General features: G+C 37.1%; 1 pseudogene; it reads right to left on the bottom strand.

Moving 5' to 3' along the window:
* Positions 1–218: 218 nt before the first annotated feature.
* Positions 219–16320, bottom strand: part of LOC116087789 — a 94768-nt pseudogene continuing 78666 nt past the window's right edge.

Genomic DNA, 16320 nt, shown 5'->3' with positions numbered 1-16320 from the left:
CTTGCTTTGCTACTTAAACAATTGAAGTTAAAAACAAAACATGTATATTTTAGAAGAAAAATAATCAGGGCTGCAGAGAATAACATCTTATAACCAGCTGTAAGTCTAATTCCTGGAGATCTCATGTACTCTTCTCACCTCTGTGGACAGAAGAAATGCACACATGCATACATGCTAACACAACACTTACATATAAATAAAAGTAAATTAATAGGTCTTTAAAGAAAAGAAAAAAATATTTTAAAAAAATTCTGGTGGTACTTTGAATGCATGTTTTCCAACAAAATTATTATTCTTGTATCAGAAGTCATTTGTACCAAAGGGGTAATTGTGGGATAGGCATACATCACAAACATCTGAATAGTCAGGACTACTGGGTCTTAAGTCCATAACAAGGCTGAGGTGGATGAGATGATGAAGTCCACCCAGTACATGACCACAAAGAAAACCACCAGCAGCAAGATGGTCTGGGTGGCCCTTTTCTCAGGAGATGCTCTCAGGTGTCTGATGCTATGAAGATGATTGCATTGTTTCTGATGTCTGAACAAGAAAATCACCATGTATGTGCTTGTAGTCAGCATGAGTTCTACAAGAAACACATCTCTGGAGATTGACACCATTAAAATCAGTCCTCTAATGATGTAGTTCTTGGGGAGGAGTGAACAGGATGTAGTGACCTTCATCTGATTGGTTTCACTTATGTTGGTAAAACCACCAACATAGAAAATCTGGTTACTACTGTAGAACAAATTGAAAGACCAAATACCTAAGAAAGCATAGATCATGTACATTTTCAGTCTCTGTTTAAATTTTGCCAACAGTGAGGTACTGGGACTGATGGTGACAGCCTGGGCCACACTCAGGAGGCAGGTGGTGCAGACAGAGAGGCCTCTCATCACCCAGCTTATGTAAAACATTGTCTTAGTGTTTATTTGATTGACTTGTTATAACTTTTATAATTTAATTATTATGCATTACTATTCAGATTGTTTTACTCTGGTTTTGAATACTATTGCTATCCTATCTTTAGTTCATACAGAATCTAAGATCTGTATGAAATTGCCACTCACTATGGTGTTATGTGAGAACAAGCAGCATGTCTGCTGAAACTGGAGAATGAATCACATCTGGTGAACAGCTTTCTGCACTAATTGGGACTTCTATCTGTGATCCACGATATCTCCATGGTGGCAATCTCCTGTGTGTGCATCACATGTGCAAGGCTATCAATCAGTAAGCCTGTTAGCACTGGAAGCTCCCTGAGATGTTACATTGTCAAACACTTTAAACAGTGGTAAATGGGGCATAATAGGTCACACTCATCTTTGGGCTTATAATTTTTTTCTTTTTTCTAAAACAGTCAATCAAAATGTGTGTCTTAACTATTTTAAAATGTATATCACTCCTATACAGAAGACTAGTTGGGGTTCCACTGCCAAATACTATCATAAAAAGCACTGGTAATGCATAGACACAAGGATGATTAGAATCTGGACTAAAATATTAAAAAGAATATAGATTGTAGCAGTATTAATATCATGTTACTCAGTGGTTACATACAACTTTAATCTCAGCACTTGTGAGGCAGAGGCAAGCAGATCTTTGAATTCAAGGTCAGCCTTCTCTACAGAGCAAGTTCCAGGATAACTAGAACTACACAGAAAAATTCTGTCTTAAAAAGTAAATAAAGTAAAATAAAATAAAGTATCTATTAACACCTAAATGTTTTGGAGTCTAGTAATCTATAAGACATGATATGATGTAAAAACAAAATTTAAATATGTTAAGTACAGAAAAAAGATTTATGATATGGAAGTTCAGTATGGTGGTATACAGCTGTAATCCCAGCACTTTGGGAGGTAGAGGCTGAAGAAGCAGGTGGCCAAGATTAGCTATAGCTCTACAGGGAGTCTGAGGCCAGTGTAGACTCCAGGAGACTTTGTCTCAAAAACAAATAACAATAACAACAAAAAATACCAAACAGAACAAGACCAAAGTAACAAGTAAAAACATTTAGTTTATTTTTCAAATCGAGGCAAGTTTAGAAATAAGTATCAAAATAGGTTGTCTTTTTGAATTATGAAGGAAATCATATATTCAGAAAGCTTCCAAGAAAGGAACTGAGAAAGCATACCATTGACACAAGGCTCTTACAGACTTCAGCATGGTCAGGCTAAAACAAAACTTTGAATATTGAAGAGAAATACTAAAAGGTATGTGTCAATTAAATATTGGGTTTTGAAATAGGGATTCAGATTACCAGGTTGCCCTCTAACTCACTCTATAGTTAATACTGACCTTGAACTTCTGATTTTCCTGCCTCCAACTCTCATGTACTGTAATTTCAGAATATACGGTTATATTCAGTTTATGTGGTATTGAGGAATCTAACCCAGTATCTCTGCATACTAGCACTCAACAAAGCGAGCCAGTGTTCCAGCCTAACATTTACAACCTTATTGGAACCGTATCCTTTATCTCTGGGAAGACGTTACTGCTTGCTCAATTCTGGACGATGGATTCCTAGTAAAGTGTTCAGCTTTTCATTTTCTGCAGTTTTATTTGTAAACCTCAAATGGTAACCACTTTGTTTACATAGGCTTGTTTTGAGAACTCAATGAATTCATGTCAAACACTCTTTAAAAGTTCCTGAGTACAGTGAATATGAAGGCATTGCCTGTTAGGAATTTTAATGGTTATAAGATGTTGAGTAGGTGGTTACAGAAACAGTGTAGTATGATAGTTCCATGTTGGCTTCTGTAAATCAATGTACCCCCTGTGGGAACTTTATCAGAAGTCTTGGAAATAGAACACACTTAATTCTTCATATCCACATACTTAAAACAAAGTATTAGGCAGAAGTGAAATCAAACCAGCAGTTGGCATGGATGAAGGAAGTATTTGGTCACAGTGCTGCACATGGTTGTTGCTTCTGTTTAACCCACACAGGGGCATCACCAAACTCTAGTACTAAGAAATAGGTAGAGTCAGAGAGGTTTTCAAAGGTGAAAATTACATGTGAGATATTGGCAAATGGTTCTGGATGACGGGCAGGAGGATAGGTTGCACAAAATTAGATGGGTATTTACATTTGTTTCAACAACTGTACTAAAATATGATATGTTGATTTTCAGTCAGTGTCATAGGAGCCTTCTTGATGACAATTCTGTGACACTGTGTAATCTCCTATCCAAGGCTGGGCTGCAGGACCTGCTCATAGAGAAAGGATGTGGTAGATGAAAGGACAACAACCATTTTAGTATAGGCAAATGCCTGTATTTCATGGGGATTTCCCATTCAAAGCCTCTCTTGGCTTCATTTTATTTCTGTTTAGAAAAAATGCTTCATAATGATTCACTAACATCATCCTGAAATGGGGAGATGACTGTGATGAAGAACAGGGCTGGCTATACCAGCATAAGGATGTGAATTCAGATCCACAACTTTCATGTAACAAACCAGGTGTAGGGGTATGACTATAATCCAAGTCTGGCACAATAGAGACAATAAGATTCTTGTGTCTGCTGGCAAACCAGACTAACTTGTGAACTCCAGGTTCAGTTAGAGATTCAAACTGTTAAACTCAATCTCAAAACAATAAGGGGGAGAGTAATTGATGAAGATACTCAGTGTTGTCTTCTGACTTCTGTATGCATGTGCACTCTATGTGGGTGTGCACCATATATGTATACATATGTGCTATATATTTCTAAGAGAATCGGGTATTTCTTGAAAACAGAGTGCTATAAAATTCACTGTTGATACTAATTTACAAGTTATGAATACTTGTAGTATTCACAAAATTAGTAGTCTGATATTCTACCCTAAAGTCCTTAAACAGTCAGATCCTGAGTTATTCAAATGTCTTTGAAAACTAGGAATCCTTGGGCTCAATGTGTGCACACATAGCCTTCAGGGAAATCACAAGTCCTTACTAGTCCCAAAATGTATTATGAAAAAGGAATCCTGTAGAGTATATGCATAAATACAACATGCTCTTATAAAAAGATCCAAAGTGTTTCTCAGAACAATTAATTAGACTTTTTTTCACTTTGAAATTAGTATTCTGAGGGAGATCTGTATTAAATTTGCCAAAGAAATTTAACTTGATGTAGATTTCCTGGTTTTTAAAAGTATCTTTCTCCCCCACCCCGTGTGTGTGTGTGTGTGTGCTACACATGAGCAGACCACGAAACCAGAAGAGGGTGTCAGATATCCAGGACATAGGTGTTGCATCAAGCCCAAGTCCTCTGCAAAAGCAGTGGGAATTAAATCTCTAGGCTCTTACTTCACGATTTTGTGAGTTGTTATTTTCCAGTAACTGGGAAGTAAAAGTTGGGATCCCACTCTGGTTTGCCTCCAGCCTAGGAAGTAACCACTCCCACCATCACAAACACAGTGTTAATCCAATAAACAGAAAAGGCAATCACAAACAAATGCACAAGTGTACTGTAAGCTAAGTGGAGACTAAGGGAAGTCCTGGAGAATGACGGCCTTTTGTGTCACCTTGACATTGTATCTATGAAGAAGGCTTTTTGGACCTCTTGGGCAGATTTTGTGAGCTCTGGGTGTTAAAGTAGAGAGAGATTTGATATAAGACACACATTTTCCAAGGCCTATAGCCCCGTCTGGGTTACTAATTATGTGGCTGGTTTTGTAGAAGCATTTTTGTAGCTTCAGTTAAAGGCCTGCAACTTACCACCACTGCTACTTCTACTTCCCAGATCTCTCCAAGCCTCCCCTAAGCACCCAGAGAACAGATACTAGAGTCACTGACTCCCTCGCTTCACTCATTGCTGGGATATGGCTTTCTGCAGAATTATGGTAGGCTGGATGCTGTCATCCCCAAAATAAATCCCAGGGACAGCATAACTAGAGATGCATATGTGGCCCTGATGACAAGGGCATCAGAGTAAAGGCATGAGTTTCAACTTCTGCCTATCACTGGCCCATAGATAAGGCAGGACCAGTATCTAAGTAGCCTAGTCAGAGTGGTAGGATACCTTGGTAACCAGTGAACAATCTCTACTCACTGGTGGATGAGTAATATTCCTTTCTTGTATTGTGGCCCCATATATAAGGTATCTGGAAAAATTTCAACAGAGAAAAGATGGGATTCTTTAGTGAGTTTTGGTTTTAGTCCTGGCTCGACTATAGATTTAAATGAGTCTTTCATGGGAAACAGAGACAAGGAAATTCCTGTGGCTCTCTGACCAGCCAGCAAGTTTCAACCCAGAGAGAGACTGTTTTAAAAAGTAAAGTGCACAGTACCCAAGAAACGACACCTGAGGTTGCCTTCTGGCCTTTGCATACATGTGTACAGGTCTGCACATGCATATTGCACACACACACACACACACACACACACACACACACACACACAGTGTTATAAAATATAATCTCTGCTAACTAGCTGGAAGCCTGAGAGGGGAGAGGATACAGGGAGTCTATGGGGTGAACCTAGCTGAGATTCCTACCAGAGGGGATATAGAGATTGAGGTGGCCACTTCCTGTAGCCAGGCAGGACTTCCAGATGACAGGGTGGGACATCAATTCACCCACAGAACCTTCAACCCAAAATTTGTCTTGCCTACAGATGTGCAGGGATAAAAATGAAGCAGAGAATGGGGGAACAGCCAACCAATAACTGCCCCAACTTAAGACCTGTCTATTGGGAGAGAGCCAATCCAACACTGTTAATAATACTCGGTTATGCTTACAGACAGGAAAGGCTCCACTCTGCAGCTGACTGAAACAGATACAGATACCCATAGCCTAACATTGGTTGGAGCTCATGGAGCCTTGCGGAAAGGTGGGAGGTAGAATTCAGCAAGCTGGAGGGATCAAGGACACAATAGGAAGATGTACAGAGTCAAATAATCTGGGACCATGGGGGCTCACAGAGACTGGACCACCAACCAAAGAGCATGCAAGGGCTGGACCTGGACCCACATATTTGTGACAAATGTGCATCTTGGACTTCATTTGGGTCCCATAACCAATAGAGCTAGGGCTGTTTCAGTCTCTGTTCTCTGCTATGGGATTCTCTTCTCCTATCTGGACTATCTGGTCGGGCCACAGTAAGAGAGGAAGTGCCTAGTCCTGCTGGGAATAGATGTCTCAGGGTAGGATGGTATTCAACAAGGGTTTCCCTTCTGTGAAGGGGCAATTGGAGGATGGATTTGTAAGAGTGGGACTGGGAAGAAAGGAGACAGAAGAGGCTATGATTGGGATATAAAGTGAATAAAAATAACAGTCTAGAAAAATAAAAGAATCTAACACAGAGTGTTGTTAATATAGATAATCCAGACCTGTACATCAAGGGCAAAAGAAATGGGAGAAACATGAAATGTTTACTGCTCAATCAGGTTTCTACAAATGAAATCTAAGGGATTTTGAGAACTCAAGCCCTACCCAAACCTGTAACTTTTGCTTTTCTTACCACAGGAGTGACTGTGTGCATAATATGGTGTGTAATCCAGTTTATTAAAAAATGTATAGCTCATTTCTTTTACTATTTAAAAATTGCTTAAAATGCATTAGTTGGGAGATGCTCACGTCAATAGATAAAATATCCTTTTAAATAATGCCAGCACTCACTAGGCCTCTTTAAAGTCCTCATTATCTGTGAGGAGATAGTGTATCTTTCTCCCTCCTTGCCAGCTTTGGGCAAAAGTGGCTGGTGGCTCAGGTACTCAGAAAGCCTCTCCTCCCCTTGCTTCTACAAGAATAAGGTGTGTCTATGGACCTACTAAATAAATCAGATCTCACGGTGTGAATTTAAGATTTTAATTAGGAGAGTTGACTGTAAAAGTAAATTATTTCTCAAAATCATATATTCTATAATATTTATCCAACTGAGCTGCCATTCTAAGAATTCTAATCATAATCTCTTTTTCAAAATAAGACTCTTTCTCAAGCCTTTTTTATTCAGCCAACTATTTATATGAAATACTTGGCAAACTAAAACAAATCCCAAACCCTGCTTAGCAAATAATAACAGCCAAACCCTCTCAATCCATAGTTAAGGCTTCTCAACCCTTACAAATCCAATTCAAGTTTCTAGTGTGTGTGTGTGTGTGTGTGTGTGTGTGTGTGTGTGTGTGTGTGTGTGTACACACCCTCACGGAGGTGTGCATCTTCCTGTGTATATGTTTCCAAATACAGAGACCTGAAGACATGACTGTCTTTTTAAATAAATATCAAATCAAAAACATGTGAACAAAGTTAAAATATTAGAAAATGGGTGTACATACTTCAACTTTTTTCAAATTTTCATTCCCTCTATACTTTATCATTTATTGTGTGATATTTTAGAATGCTTCCAGAGATCATGAGATTGGTTAATGGACAAAGACACTTTCCATCAAACCTGACTAACTTAAATCCCTGGAGAGTTCAAATCCAGCCTGGTCTACAGAGTGAGTTCAGGACAGCCAGGGCTACACAGAGAAACCCTGTCCCAAAGACAAAAAGTTGTGTGTTTTTTTCTTCTTCTCAAAGCATTGTCAAAACTGTCTTTTACTCTTAAGTTCATAGCCTATTAAGCCTTCATCTCTTCATGTATCAAAAGCAACTACAAGTCATTGCTTTGTGTTAAAGTCATTGATTTTGAACAAGATGTATATTAAAGTATTTTTGAATTTTCATCTTCTGGTGGGTGAATCATTAAAGTATTAGAAATATATAGAAGTAGAAGCCCAATGAATATTAGTTTTTATTCTCAAGAGCAAATCTAATAATAATAATAATAATAATAATAATAATAATAATAATAATAACTTTTATTTCCTTATGGCTTTGACAGCATTAACCATTTCCTCCATGCCCTGTTCTGACTGTGTATTACTACTTAAACACTCCAAGCAGTATATCAGGAGACTTGAGTCTCAGAAATGTAGGCAGGTATCTCCAATATGATCTTTCCATCCAATGACATTTTTTAAAACTGTCTTTACTCTTGAGTTCACAGTCTGCTAACCCTGCATCTTTCCATGGATTACAATGTCGCAGTGATGACAGGGTAGCCTGGCCTCAGGTTGGACGGGGGATCAGAAGCTGTGTCTGGATAAAAAACCATCAAGGAATCTTTGTCCTTCTCTAAATGGTCACACCTAGAGCAAAGAAACACACGTGTGGAAAAGAGAAAGTCCCAGGCAACAGAGGCAAGCCTGGGGTCTGGTTTAATTCTCACTATGATAGACTACCACAGTAAGCTAATCCTGTGTTAAAACTGCACAGAAATAACTGACCTGCATTTCAAACAAGCATCTCAACTGTCATGAACAAACACAGCAGGAAGAACCTTGTTTTATTAAACAACAAATAAATTCTGACATCCCACTTTTTGGTTTTCAGTATCTACTTTATTACTCCATATTTCACTGTTAGAAATAATTTAGAAGAGTTCTGCACATGAACAGGTATTCCTATAGAAGAATGTGTCACCTGATCCATTCATTATCAATCAATAATGTCAACTGGGATAAATGCAGATGCCAAAATCTCAGGACTAAAATAGTAACGTACAAAAATGTCAAGTTGCACTAAACTAAAGAATTAATGGAGAGAATCTAGAACTAAGGTCAATGTCAGAGACTCAAGTTAATTCATGAATGAATAAAAAGGACACTTACAAAAATAAATAAAAAGTCTGTGTTGCTTACATTGGGTTTCTTTCCCTGGTGGCTTTCTATGATGCATTTGGCTCAGAGCTTCTCATGAAATTCAGAGCAGGAGATGAGTGAGTGAGGTAAATTCTTCAATAAGAAAACATAACAATAAACATTTGCTCCACATTCAATCATTCAGTGCACTCTGACCAGTTTGGACACTACAAGCATTTTTACATTATTTAGGCAAGGCTAACTTCTCTTTTTCCATACTACAATAGATAATTTAAGGAAGAGTCACAGGCAGGAAATGTTGTTCTGTTTCTGTGGTGTGCTGATAATTTAACCTGTTATTGCCTACATTCTAGGTAAAGCATTATATTTACATATGCTATATAGCTATGGAGCTATAATTCCTTAATTATAGGAAAAAAAGTAAAATTAATTTATAGAGTAACACATAAGGTAGTATCATACAAACTTTCCCTTTGTTGTTTATATAATTGATTTGTAATTTTAAAATGAAATTTTAAATATTCATCCTCATGTAGTAGTCTATGAATTTGCATACATCAAACAGATATATACCAAAAACCTGTAAAGTTGCACTAATCTAAAGAATTAATGGAGAGAATCTAGAACTAAATTCAATATCAGAGACTCAACATTGGATTTCTACCCTGGTGGCTTTCTATGACTTCAAATTATAGCATTAAATTATAACTATCTTTCTCCCTTGGTATGCAGATGAAAATACTTCAGTATTTTTTAAATAAGTGTTTATACTTGTACTTTTTGATACAAAGTTGATTGTGTACAGGTGGTTTTGAGGATGGAGCCTTGAGTAGGATAAACAAGAGTTCTGATACTGGGTTATACCTTCAGCTCTGAAGTAAACAATTTATATAATAAAATACACATGCATATATGTGCATGTATATATATACATATATGGGTGTATGCATGTCAGAAATGTACTAAGTACACAATTTTAAATAACTATTGACAAAATGAAAGTGAGCTTTGATTAGGAACCAGGTGCATGAGTTTGATATGAAAAGCTATTTTTCAGATGTAATTTCATCCCTTCAGATTTCATAGACAGTTTCAGAGATGTAAGATGAAATTTTCCACAGTCATCTGCCCCATCCCGGGCCCTCTGTCACCTCTCTTCTGTTTTTGTGAGTCCATTTGTTTATAGTGGGTACAGGTCCATGACAAAACTCTGCACTGCAGTAAACAGGGAAGGAATGAAGCACAGACTTGAACAAGGTGTTTGCTCACGTGATTCAGGTTGCGGAGAAAGACACTGGCAGATGTGCAGTGTCTAAACAAAGGAATTTGTGTTTATCAAAAGTAATAAGAACATGAAATTAAAAGTACCAGGCAAGAGAAATATAAATGATAGCACTAAATCAAATTAAGAATAGGATTTTGTTTGTTTTTTAAGAGAGGGTTTATCTGTGTAACAGCCCTAGCTGTCTTGGAACTCACTTTGTAGAACAGGTTGGCTTCAACTCACAGAGATCCACTGCCCCTGTTTCCCAAGTGCTTAGACGAAAAGCATATCTCACTATGCCCTTCACTAGAAAAACAGAATTTTAAAGTGTCTACAACTTATATTTTGGTTCAATAATGTAGTAAATTTGTTCTTACTAAATTTTAATAAAAGTTAAAATTATTCTGCTAACTTGTACAGAAAACTAAAAATAAATGAGTAAGTCATAGAATGTTTTAAAATGGTTAAATATGAATAAAACATTGAAACATGGAAAATGAAAAATGAACAGGTAAAACAAAATTATGAAAAGGTGTATTAGTAAACACAATATAACTTAAATCTTTTCTCCAGTTAAAGAGCAAAAATTATTTTCTAAGAGTTGTTTTTATTTGTTTTTACTTTTTGTCTACCTTCTCTTGTCTCAATCATGAAGAAGCAGAGAAGTTGAAAATGGGTCAACAATACCACCCAACAACACGGGAAGATAATCATGAAGCCAAAGCTGGCCTTGGTTACATAAAAAGTAAACAAAAATGAAAGGGGGCATAGGTGGGGTGGTCACTCAGTAGTAGAAACTTGCAAACATGACTAAGACCTTAGAAACAATTCCTAGGCAGTCAGAGAATAACTGGTAACAGTGTACAGTAAAAATAAAACTTGTTAGCTTTCTTAATAACAAAAACCCTTGTAAAACACATTTGTTTCTAGAAGTAACCTGGGACATTTTTTTTAAAGTACCTTAAGAAATAGTTAATATTGCTGGGAAAGGGTCCTTTCTACCTCCATCTAAAATCAGGAGGTGTGCCTGTTCCATAGCTCTTTGTGCACCATTCCTGCCAGGGGAGAGCTGGTCTCCAGAGAGGGTTCTGACCTCCAGACTCAGGCAAGATCACCATTTTCTCTCCAGTGACTTTCTAAGGCAGGACCAGCCAGGGCTCAGAAGCTGCAGAATAGCTAGGACAGGGTCCTTAATTCATCCATCTGCACCCAGAAGGGATGGATGATCCACAGCCCTCTGTACACAGGGTATTACCAGGGGAGAGCTGATCTCCCAGGAGTGATGACACAGGTTTATAGAACAACAGGAGGACCAGCCAGAGACTTCTAGAATATCTAACACTAGAGATTAACAGACGGTAAAAGGCAAATGCAAGAATCTTACCAACAGAAACCAAGACTATTTGGCACCATCACAACCCAGTACTCCCACCACAACAAGTCCTGGATAGCCCAACACACTGGAAAAGCAAGATGTGGATCTAAAATCATATCTCATGATGGTGATAGAGGAATTTAAGAAGGACATAAATAACTCCCATAAAGAAATACAGGAGAACACAGGTAAATAGGTACAAGCCCTTAAAGAGGAAACACAAAAATCACTTAAAGAATTACAGGAAAGCACAAACAAAACAGGTGAAGGAATCAAACAAAACCATCCAGGATCTAAAAATGGAAGTAGAAACAATAAAGAAATCACAGAGAGAGACAACTCTAGAGATAGAAAACCTAGAAAAGAAGTAGGAAACAGAGATGCAAACATCATCAACAGAATACAAGAAATACAAGAGAGAATCTCAGGTACAGAAGATACCATAAAAACATTGAAACAACAGTCAAAGAAAACACAAAATGCAAAGAGATCCTAACCCAAAACATCCAGAAAATCCAGGACACAATGAAAAGACTAAACCTAAGGATAATAGGTATAGAAGAGAGTGAAGACTTTCAACATAAAGGGCCAGGAAATATTTTCAACAAAATTATAGAAGAAAATTTCCCTAACCTAAAGAAAGAGATGCCCATGAACATACAAGGAGCCTATAGAACTCCAAATAACTTGGACCAGAAAAGAAATTCCTCCTGTCACATAATAATCAAAAAATCAAATGCACAAAACAAAGAAAGAATATTAAAAGCAGTGAGGGAAAAGGTCAAGTAACATATAAAGGCAGACCTATCAGAATTACACCAGACTTCTGGCCAGAGACATGAATGCCAGAAGATTCTGGACTGATGTTGTACAGACGCTAATAGATCATAAATGCCAGCGCAGGCTACTATACTCAGCAAAACTCTCAATTACCATAGTTGGAGAAACCAAGGCATTCCATGACAAAACCAAATTTACACAATATCGTTCCATAAATCCAGCCCTTCAAAATTTAATACATGGAAAACTCCAAAACAAGGAAGAAATCTGCATCTTAGAAAAAAACAAGAAAGTAATCTTTTAACAAAACTAAAAGAAGATAGCCACATGAACAGAATTCAGACTCTAACAACAAAAATAGCAGGAAGCAACAATTTTCCTTAATATCTATTAATATCAATGGACTCAATTAACTCAATAAAAAGACATAGAATATCAGACTGGGTACATAAACAGGACCTAACATTTTCTTGCATACAGGAAACCCACCTCAGTGACAGAGACAGACACTACCTCAGAATAAAAGGCAGGAAAACAATTTTCCAAGCAAATGGTCCCAAGAAACAAGCTGGAGTAGCCATTCTAATATCGAATAACATCGAATTTCATCCTAAAGTGATCAAAAAAGACAAGGAGGGACACTTCATACTCATCAAAGGTAAGATCTACCAAGATGAACTCACAATTCTGAACCTCTATGCTCCAAATCAAAGGGCATCTACATTCATAAAAGAAACTTTACTAAAGCTCAAAGCCCACATTGCACTTCACACAATAATAGTGGGAGACTTCAACACCCCACTCTCTGTAATGGACAGATCATGGAAACAGATATTAACAAAGACACAGTGAGACTAACAGAAGTTATAAAACAAATAGATTTAACAGATATTTCTAGAATATTTTATCCTAAAAGAAAAGGATATACCTTCTTTTCAGAACTTCATGGTTCCTTCTACAAAATTGACCATATAATTGGTTACAAAACAGGCTTCAACAGATACAAGACAATTGAAATAATTCCATGCATCCTATCAATCACCATGGACTAAGGCTGGTCTTCAATAATAACATAAACAATAGAAATCCCTTATACACATGGAAGCTTAACTACACTCTACTCAATGATAACTTGGTCAATGAAGAAATAAAGAAGGAAATTAAAGACTTTGTAGAGTTTAATGAAAATGAAACCACAACATACCAAAACTTATGGGACACAATGAAAGTAGTCCTAAGGGGAAAACTCATAGCTCTGATTGCCTCCATAAAGAAACTGGAGACAGCATATGCCAGCAATTTTTTAGCACATCTGAAAGCTCTAGAACAAAAAGATGCAAATTCACCCAGGAGTAGTCAAAAGCAGGAATTAATCAAACTAAGGGCTAAACTCAGGGCTGAAGTCAACCAAGTGGAAATAAAAAGAACTATAAAAAGAATCAACCAAACCAGTAGCTGGTTCTTTGAGAAAATCAACAAAATAGATAAACCTTTAGCCAGACTAACTAGAGGGCAAAGAGACAGTATCCTAATTAACAAAATCAGAAATAAAAAGAGAGAAGTAACAACAGAAACTGAGGAAATCCAAAAATCATTAGATCCTACCATAAAAACCTATACTCAACAAAACTGGAAAACCTGGAAGAAATGGACAATTTTCTAGACAGATACCAGGTACTGAAGTAAATCAAGATCAGATAAATGATCTAAGCAGTCCCATATCCCCTAATAGAAACAATCATTAATAGTCTCCCAACCAAAAAGCAAAAACAAAACAAAACAAAACAAAATAAAAACCCATAGAACCAGATGGGTTTAGTGCAGAGTCAACCTTCAAAAAAGACCTAATATCCATACTCCTCAAACTATTCCACATAATAGAAACAGAAGGTACTTTACCCAATTCGTTTTATGAAGCCACAATTACTTTTATACCCAAACCACACAAAGACCTAACAATGAAAGAAAACATCAGACCAAATTCCCTTATGAATATTGATGCAAAAATATTCAATAAAATTCTTGCAAACCAAATCCAAGAACACATCAAAATGATCATCCATCATGATCAAGTAGGCTTCATTCCAGGAATGCAGGGATGGTTCAATATTCAGAAATCCATCAACGTAATTCACTACATAAACAAACTCAAAGAAAAAATCCATATGATCATCTCATTGGATGCTGAGAAAGCATTTGACAAAATCCAACATCCCTTCGTGATAAAAGTCTTGGGAAGATCAGGAATTCAAGGCCCATACCTAAACATAGTAAAAGCAATATACAGCAAACCAGTAGCCAACATCAAAGTAAATGGAGAGAAACTTGAAGCAATCCCACTAAAATCAGGGACTAGACAAGGCTGCCCACTCTCTCCCTACCTACCTATTCAATATTGTACTTGAAGTCCTAGCTAGAGAAATTATGCAACAAAAGGACACCAAAGGGATACAAATTGGAAAGGAAGAAGTCAAATTATCACTATTTGCAGATGATATGATAGTACACTTAAGTGACCCCAAAAATTCCACCAGAGAGCTCTTAAACCTGATAAACAACATCAGCAAAGTAGCCGGATATAAAATTAAGCCAAGCAAATTAGTGGCCTTTCTCTACACAAAGGATAAACAGGCTGAGAAAGAAATTAGGGAAACAACAACCTTCACAATAGTCACAAATAATATAAAATACCTTGGTGTGACTCTAACTAAGCAAGTGAAAGATCTATATGACAACAACTTCAAGTCTCTGAAGAAGGAAATCAAAGAAGATCTCAGAAGATGGAAAGATCTCCCATGCTCATGGATTGGCAGGATTAATATAGTAAAAATGGCCACCTTGCTGAAAGCAATCTACAGATTCCATGCAATCCTCATTAAAAGACTAACTCAGTTCTTCACAGAATTAGAAAAATCAATTTGCAAATTCATCTGGTATAACAAAAAATTTAGGATAGCAAAAACTATTCTCCACAATAAAAGAACATCTGATGGAATCACCATACCTGACCTTAACCTTAACTACAGAGTAATAGTGATAAAAAGTGCATGGTATTCATACTGTGACAGGCAGGTAAATCAATGGAAAAGAATGGAAGACCCAGAAATGAACCAACACACCTATGATCACTTGATTTTTCACAAAGGAGCTAAAACTATGCATTGGAAGAAAGACAGCATTTTCAACATATGGTATTGGTTCAACTGGCAGCTAGCATGTAGAAGAATGCAAATCGATCCATTTTTATCTCCTTGTACAAAGCTCAAGTCCAAGTAGATCAATGACCTCCACATAAAACCAGATAAACTGAAATTAATAGAAAAGAAAGTGGGGAAGAACCTGGAGTACATGAGCAAAGGGGAAATTTTCCTGAACAGAATACCAATAGCTTATGCTCTAAGATCAAGAATTGACAAATGGGACCTCATAAAATCACAAAGCTTCTGTAAGACAAAGGACACTGTCAATAAGACAAAACTGCAACCAACAGAGTAGGAAAAGATATTTACCAATACTATATCCGAAAAAGGGCTAATATCCAATATATACAAAGAACTCAAGAAGGTAGACTCCAGAGAACCAAATAACTCTATCAAAAATGGGGTACAATGCTAAACAAAGAATTCTCAACTGAGGAATACTGAATGGCTGAGAAGCACCTAAGGAAATTTTCAATATCTTTAGTCATCAGGGAAATTCAAATCAAAATAAGCCTGAGGTTCCACCTCACACCAGTCAGAATGTCTAAGATCAAGTACTCAGGTGACAGCAGATACTGGCTAGGTTGTGGAGAAAGAGGAATACTCCTCTTGCATATAGGATTGAAACCTTATACAACCACTCTGGAAATCAGTTTGGCAGTTCCTAAGGAAACTGGATATAACGCTACCTGAGGAACCAGCTATACCACTCCTGGGCATATACCCAGAAGATGCTCCAACATGTAATAAGGACACATGCTCCACTATGTTCATAACAGCCTTATTTATAGTAGCCCAAAACTAGAAACAACCCAGATGTCCCTCAACAGAGGAATGGATACAGAAAATGTGGTACATTTATACAATGAAGTACAATTCAGCTATTAAAAACAATGAATTTATGAAATTCTTAGGGAAATGGATGGATCTGAAGAATATCATCCTGAGTGAGGTAATTTAATCACACAAAAACACATGGTATGCAGTCACTGATAAGTAGATATTAACCCAGAAGCTGGGAATACCCAAAATACAATCCATTAACCACAAGAAACTCAATAAGAAGGTAGACTC

The sequence above is a fragment of the Mastomys coucha genome, unplaced genomic scaffold (genome assembly GCF_008632895.1).
Source record: "Mastomys coucha isolate ucsf_1 unplaced genomic scaffold, UCSF_Mcou_1 pScaffold13, whole genome shotgun sequence".
Taxonomy (NCBI): Eukaryota; Metazoa; Chordata; class Mammalia; order Rodentia; family Muridae; genus Mastomys; species Mastomys coucha.
Note: the sequence above shows the minus strand (reverse complement) of the source record. Positions and strands in the feature narration are given on the sequence as shown.